Raw genomic sequence first — 7,733 nt, forward strand, 5'->3', positions numbered from 1 at the left:
TTTTGCAGAACACAAACAGTTTGGCATCTCGTCTCAGGCACTATGTAAGAGTTAAAGTTGCAGTAGGGCGTACACAAGATTTCATGTTCTATTTAGTTGTCATTTTTTATTAAATACATTTTCTCCTTATACTGAAAAATAACTTACTCACCTAAAATGGTTATTTTGTCTGGAAAAATAAAACCTGAGGAAGGTCTCTGACTTTTGCCTAGTGCCGTAGAGTAAAGTCGGATGGGAATGTAGCGATTCTAGGAAAGAGAATTCGCTTGTCAATTTGGCGATATAAAACATCAAACCAGTGTTTTCCTCTCTGCTCTATTGATTGGAATCTCCGCACTTACAGTCAGGACCTGCCAGATCAGTCAGCGGGCCGACACTGACACGGCCACAGACAACACTTAGCACTTCATTAGTTAATTTCCTCCTATTGTTTTACAGCACGGAGGACAGTGTCATAATAGGAAGGTTTGAAGAGAGTGAGATGTACAGACAGGAGGGAGAAGAGCTCGTCTGATGGTGCTTCACCCCTAACATACTTCATGCCATTTCCTCTTAAATAGCTTAAAGTGACACTGCCCCCCCCCCTTTTGCATTCTGACCTCTATGCACAGGTGTAAAAGGTAAATTTAGCAGTTTTCAGACCTTATTTTATATTATACGTCATGCTTCCTGTTCAAGTAAAAAGTAATCTTTTATCAACTGCAGATTGTGCTAAGTAGCGCCACTTGGCCCCACCCACAGCGCCACAATTGCCCCCGCCCCTTCATGACATCATAGGCACATAGGCCCCACCTCCTCGACGACTATTGGAACAGGCTGGCCTAAAGGTCTAGGCTCCACCCCCTCTAGGTCAGCTCATACCAATGGACGTCGTGGGGGGCCTATGTGCGATGACATCACAGAGGGACGGGTCCAACGGTGTCACTGTGGGCGGAGCTAAGTGGCACTGATGCCACTGCAGAATTGCAGTTCATTCCCATTTATTGTAATAGAACTGAACTGCAATACCACCTGTGACCAAGCATGGCGCTGTTCCTGGATCCATGTTTCCAATGTGTTTATATCAGGTGTTCAGGAGGCACATCACATGTAACATGTTGTGTATTTGGCTATCATACTTCAAATTTTTTTTTTTTTTTTTTGCATTTATTTTGTAATATAACTTTATTCAAGAAAATGTATAGATTTAAAAAAACAAAACAAAACATTTGAGTACCAGATGTAAGGGGTGACAGACCCCTCTGCTGCCTCCAGAGGCTGTATCAGGAACTGCAGGATTACTAAAGCTGTCAACCGGCACAGGTCCAGAGATGACTGGTGTTACTGTGTGCAGCGATCACAATACTGAGCCTCCACTGGTTTCTATATAATGCATGTCAGAATAGTCCCCAGCCTGTGACCGGAGAGCTGCAGGCATGGCACAGCATGGCCTCATTGCTAGTGATACTGCTTTTCTAAGTATAATAACTATTCTAATGCTAACATTGGAATAAACATCAGATCAGGTGCAGTAGATCAGGTGCAGTATTGCTAGCATTTCATACATGTGATATGTTACTATGCTGACCAGAGCTTGAGCAGCCCTGCAGTTCCTGACACAGCCATTGGCAGCAGCAGAGGGGTCTTCTTTCCCCTTACCACTGCTACTCAATGTAAAAGTAAAAAATGTCTTTATATCATAATATGATATAACTTTATTAAAGGGGTTATCCAGGATTAGAAAAACATGGCCACTTTCTTCCAGAAGCAGCACCACTCTGGTCTCCAGTTTAGAAGGGGTTTTGCAGCTCAATACCATTGAAGTGAATGGAGCCTAATTGCAAAACCCCATCCAAACTGGAGACAAGAGTGGTGCTGATTCTGGAAGAAAGCGGCCATGTTTTTCTAATCCTGGATAACCCCTTTAAAAAATGGAAAAGAAGAAAACATCAGAATACCCCTTTAACTGTATCTGTCACCACCCTACATGTGGAACCTGGAATACAGGGAAACCTCTCCAATGGACGTTGCTTTGGGGAGATCAGCTTCTTGTTGAGATATCATTTCTTTTGATAATTTGTACATTCTGGTCACCTTTGAGGAGACCTCCACCCTAGAAGACCAGTTTTCAATGCAGTTTTGGGTGGGTCTATTAGAGGTTTTACTGTATATTATGCCATCCTACTAGCTGGAGAGCCCCTTCTTATACTGGGGTGTTATAGCTGAACTACAGACTCAGGGATTGGGCAACACATTGTCTGTTAAAGGGGTAATTCAGCAAAAAAACAAAACAAAACTCTAGTCTTCCTATACTTATCAGCTGCTGTATGTCCTGCAGGAAGTGGTGTATTCTCTCCAGTCTGACACAGTGCTTTCTGTCAATGTCAGGAACTGTCCAGAACAGGAGAGGTTTTCTATGGGGATTTGCTCCTGCTCTGGACAGTTCCTAACATGGACAGGGGTGGCAGCAGAGAGCACTGTGTCAGGCTGGAGAGAATACACCACTTCCTGCAGGACATAAAGAAGCTGATAAGACTGGACATTTTTTAAATAGAATTAAATTACAAATCTCTGGTACTTTCTGGCGCCAATTTATTGAAAAGACGCCTACTACCTCTTTAAATGCCATGTTGATTGTTGGCGCTGGACATCTACTTTTTGCCCAGCAATGACCTTTTCCAATCCTGTAACCATGTAAAAGAAACCATCGAAGGGGGCCACATCTTCATCTGTTATTTCTTCTGCCCTCTGTTTTTTCCATGTAGCAGTATATATGTAATAAGTCCAGTCAATAACTTTAGATCCCTAATCTGCCATTGTTCTGCACTGTTAGCTGCCAGCAGTCACTGGGAAGTTACTGGAGGCCATTTGCCAGTCATTACATGCTGCCCCCCTGGGATCATATAACTTGTCTATTGGTGATCTCTGGGGGTCTTATCCATAGTTTGTCAATGCCTGAAACAAAAATGAGGAACAAAGGATGTTGTGGGAAGCAGGTCAGCGGAGTCAGAGAGATCAAGGTGTCAGAGGGATTAGAGGAGGCAGGGAGCATCAGCCCACCTGACCTTCTTATAGTTGGTTAATAACACTTCGGGGTCCAGTTAAACCAGCAGATGTTACAGAAGGGTTAATACACTGGCTGAACAGCAGGGACTCCAGCGCCCCCATCTCTCAGCTGTTAGGACATTGCATTACTCTGACATCTGTATATGGGGCATCCTCAGCTGGTATATTGGGCACCGCACTATTACCCCCAGATTAGAGCCCAGTGTCCCTGCACGGTAAACTATTAGAACTCTAGGGATCAATGATGCTGGGAGCTCGGGTCGTTGTATCATGTATCATACTAAGCAGAGGATCATATTAACATAACGTCATTGTGACGTATAATCATGGTAAGGCTATGTTCACACAACGTTTTTTCAGCTCCGTTTAAAATGACGTCCGTTAGTTTAAATGTAAAGTAACGGACGTTATTTAGCTGTCTGGCCTCCCCTTGGTGTTGGTACATTATACTAGTTTGAGTTACTAATTGGACTTTGGATGCGGCTTATTAAAAAGTCCATTAAATTTAATAGTAAAAACGGAGAAAGAACGGTGACAAAAGGAAAATTGTGTGTGAACAAGTAATAAAAAACGTCCGCTGTTTGCAAAAGACGTCCGAAAAGAATGATCACGTTCATTATTTTGACGTCCACGGTAAAAAAAGAAAGACGTCCGTCTTTCCATTGACTTCAATGCATTGCCATTGCAGTCAGTTAAATTGTGGCAAAATCGGACGTTTTTTTAAACATCAAAATCAGATGCCTTTTCTTTTTTTTTAACGTTGTGTGAACATAGCCGAACAGTATCATATTAACATGGCATTATAGTAATATAATGTCATTGTAAGACTATGTTCGTTCCCGCAACGTTTTTTTCTTGTCCGTTCTTAAATCTTACAATGACGTCCGTTATTTTGAGGATTGGATGCTGTTGGTACATTATTCTACTTTAGGTTGAATGATTGCCCTTTGGGTCTTTAATTGAAAAGTCCGTTGAATTTAATAGTAAGGACGGTGAAAGGACGGTGAAAAAAAGAAAAACATTGCGTGAACAACAAAAAAATAACGTCCGCTGTTTGTAAAAGATGTCCAAAAATAATTTTCATAGTATCATAGCATTCTAGTAACACAGTATAGTGGTAACATTGGGGGAGATTTATCAAGCATGGTGTAAAGTGACACTGGCTCAGTTGCCCCTAGCAACCAATCAGATTCCACCTTTTATTTTCCAAAGAGTCTGTGAGGAATGAAAGGTGGAATCTGATTGGTTGCTAGGGGCAACTGAGCCAGTTTCACTTTACACCATATTTGATAAATCTCCCCCTATATAGTGTCATAAGTATAAAGTGTCAGTAAGGCTGGGTGTTCACACTACGTTTTTGCAATCTGTTTTTTCAATGAAAATTAATAAAAAAAACCCGGATGCAACTGTGTGCATCCGTTTTTCCATTGACCTCCATTATAAAAAAAAAAAACGGATCCGTTTTTTTTTGACGGGCACAAAAACGTGGTCGACCAAGTTTTTGTGTCCAACACAAAAAAAACGGATCCGTTTTGATCCGTTTATTTTATAATGGAAGTCAATGGAAAAACGTATACACACGTATGCATCCGTTTTTTTCATTCATTTTTCATCCCTTTTTTTTTGTTGCAAAAAACAGATTGCAAAAACGTAGTGGGAAGCCAGCCTAAGATTCATAAAAATTCTGCAGTTTCAGCAACAATCTGATCTGGGCTATGTTCACACAACGTTTAACAGCGTTCGTCGCATAGCAAAGGTCGCCAGGCTGCATTCAGGACGTCCCTGCAGCCAATAACTCTGATTTGCGGGCACTGTCAAGTGTGCCCGCAAATCATTTAGCCATTGACTTCAATGCCAAGTGCGGCCGCCGCTGCGCATTACGTTGTGTGAACAGCTATTATTTAAAAAATAGGCAGGTACAATATTTTAACGTTAAAAAACAAGTGTTAACATAAAGCAGAGTGAGCACGCCCATGCAGTAAAGAACGGACGCTGATTCCATTGCAATCAGCTTCTGTTCTTTACATAAAAGCAACGTTGTGTGAACATAGCCATGGTCAGAACTTCGGTTCTAGAGCCTAAACTTTGTGTGATCTATCAGATGAATCTGGTCATTGGCTGGACAGTTTCTAGGTAATATTTCCAATTTAACAAAATGCCCTATACATGGAGAGATCTTCCTATCACACCGTGACTGCCACTATCTCCAGGGCCACAGCTACCACTGTGGCAGCCATATTAGGGGCCCCTATGGTCTGCTCCTGCAATACACTAGGCCCCTGAGCTGTCATCATTTGCAGCACCAGGTGGCAGAGCGGCCTTCCAGGCTCTGCAAATATCCCTTTAACTGCAGGCACTACTGACCAGTGCTTGCAGTGATGCAGTTATTACTACACGTGACAGCTTAGTGGCCATAGGGACATAATAATATAGTGTTATAGTAACATAGTATTGTAGTAATATAGGGGGAGATTTATCAAACTGGTGTAAAGTAGGATGGTCTTAGTTGCCCCTAGCAACCAATCAGATTCCACCTTTCATTTTCCAAAGAGTCTGTGAGGAATGAAAGGTGGAATCTGATTGGTTGCTAGGGGCAACTAAGCCAGTTTCACCTTACACCATGTTTGATAAATCTCCCCCATAGTATCGTAGTAATATACAGTGAAAGAAAAACTATAGAGGTCTATGGGAGAAATCTGGTGAGAAAACGCCATAGCTAGCGTAGGATATATTTTGAAAGATTTGCCAGTGTAGGTCTAGGAAGGCCTTGTGGGTAGAGTGTTATATATTTACCTGTTTTTTCTGCAGTAATCTGCAACTTTTTCTTGAAAAATACAAGGGGGGAGATTTATCAGACATGGTGTAAAGTGAAACTGGCTCAGTCGCCCCTAGTAACCAATCAGATTCCACCTTTCATTTTCCAAAGAGTCTGTGAGGGATGAAAGGTGGAATCTGATTGGTTGCTAGGGGCAACTGAGCCAGTTTCACTTTACACCATGTTTGATAAATCTGCCTTATTGTGAAGAGATGGCTATATATATATATATATATATATATACAGTATATATATATATATATATATATATATATATATATATATATATATATATTAGAAATTAGACCAAATGTCCAATACTGACCATTTCTTATGGCCATTGACAAACTTCTGCCTGCCAATAATGTGATCGGTCATGTTGGATTTTTTTTAGCTGTGGCAATATTTTGTAGCCCCACAGAGAATAACTAGAGCCCTGGCCGTGCATGTGCGGTGCCATCCGTTTATTCAAGAAACAGGTTTCCTCCATTCTGGTAACGAGTGGGAGTCCCAGCATTAGGACCCCCAGTGTTCAGCTTGTCGTCCCCTATCCTGTGCAATGCATCAGTTGTCATCTGGTCTCATGGAAAGACTTGGATAGGAAATTTATAAAAGACATCTTCTGCTACTGGACCCGTCTATCATTACAGCTGACTCACCGGATGGCAGAAATGACCCTGTTGACATCAATGGGATTAGTTATGGCATTTATTTTCCTCTTGCAATATTCTAACACACCAGAGGAGAAACTTCACCAGAACCCCAGATGTATGTGAACAAGCCCTTAAAGTACCATAGCTAGAGAGGTTATAAGAAAGACCCTAGTGCCCAGATCTTAAAGGGGTTATCCAGCGTTAGAAAAACATGGCCACTTTCTTCCATAGACTCCTGTCTCCAGTTCAGGTGAGATTTGCAATTAAGCTCCATTCCCTTCAATGGAACAAAGTTATGCTGCGTTTACACGGAACGATAATTTGCCCGATCGTACTATTAACGTTTTTTTTTTAATAACGATCAGCATTTAGACGGAACGATATATCATATGGAAAATTTGTTTTGCGATCACTTAAGCCTATCTCGCACATAGGTAAAATTGGTGAACGACTGTTTACACGGAAAAATCGGCAATTTTTTTGCGAACGACGAACAATGATTTAAGAACATGTTCAAAGATCAATTTTTCGCTCGACGTTCGCTGCGTTTACACGTACGATTATCGTTCGAATTCGATCGTTATCGTGCAAATTTGCACGATAATCGTTCCGTGTAAACGCAGCATTACAAAACCTGCACCCAAACTGGAGGCAAGAGTGGTGCTGTCTCCGGAAGAAAGCAGCCATATCTTTCTAAGGCCTTATTCACACGTTCAGTTATTTTCAAGGTCCGTGGATGAAGTCCGCAATCTATCTCCGTGATCCGTGAAAAACCATTTGCGATTGCCTCAGTTTTTCATCCATTTCTGTGTTTTTCACAGATTTATTTAAAGCTTTTTAAATTACACTGAGTGCATCACATCCGTGTTTCTCACAGATTGCACGGATGTCCCTGAAACACACGGCTCTCATAGACTTCTATGGGGGAATCTGCGCCGTCATCTCATCCGAATTATGACCTGTCCTATTTTTTCACGGAACGGATTGCGGATCCATTAAAAAAATAAATAAATAATGAACGTTTGAATAACTCTATAGAAAGCAATGGGCTCTAATATTGTCCGTGATCACGGACAACATCATGGAAATTGTGAATGATGCCCCTCTGGAAAACCCCTTTAATCTTGATCCCACCTAAAGGAAGACAATGGAGGAAGCTTATCACTCAAAAATTGTGACTTTTGGGGGGCAAAAAAAAGAAAAAAAAAGTTGCAAAAACT

General features: G+C 41.4%; 1 long non-coding RNA gene across 1 annotated transcript; it reads right to left on the reverse strand.

The window, feature by feature from the left end:
• Positions 1 to 155: 155 nt before the first annotated feature.
• Positions 156 to 5,913, reverse strand: LOC138770082 (uncharacterized). The gene is made up of 3 exons (XR_011359391.1): positions 5,839 to 5,913; positions 2,594 to 2,934; positions 156 to 248 (listed from the first exon to the last, which is right to left on the reverse strand). It is a non-coding gene; the product is annotated as an uncharacterized lncRNA (long non-coding RNA).
• Between the last annotated feature and the right edge of the window lie 1,820 nt (positions 5,914 to 7,733).

Source organism: Dendropsophus ebraccatus, chromosome 12 (assembly GCF_027789765.1).
Source record: "Dendropsophus ebraccatus isolate aDenEbr1 chromosome 12, aDenEbr1.pat, whole genome shotgun sequence".
Classification (NCBI taxonomy): Eukaryota; Metazoa; Chordata; class Amphibia; order Anura; family Hylidae; genus Dendropsophus; species Dendropsophus ebraccatus.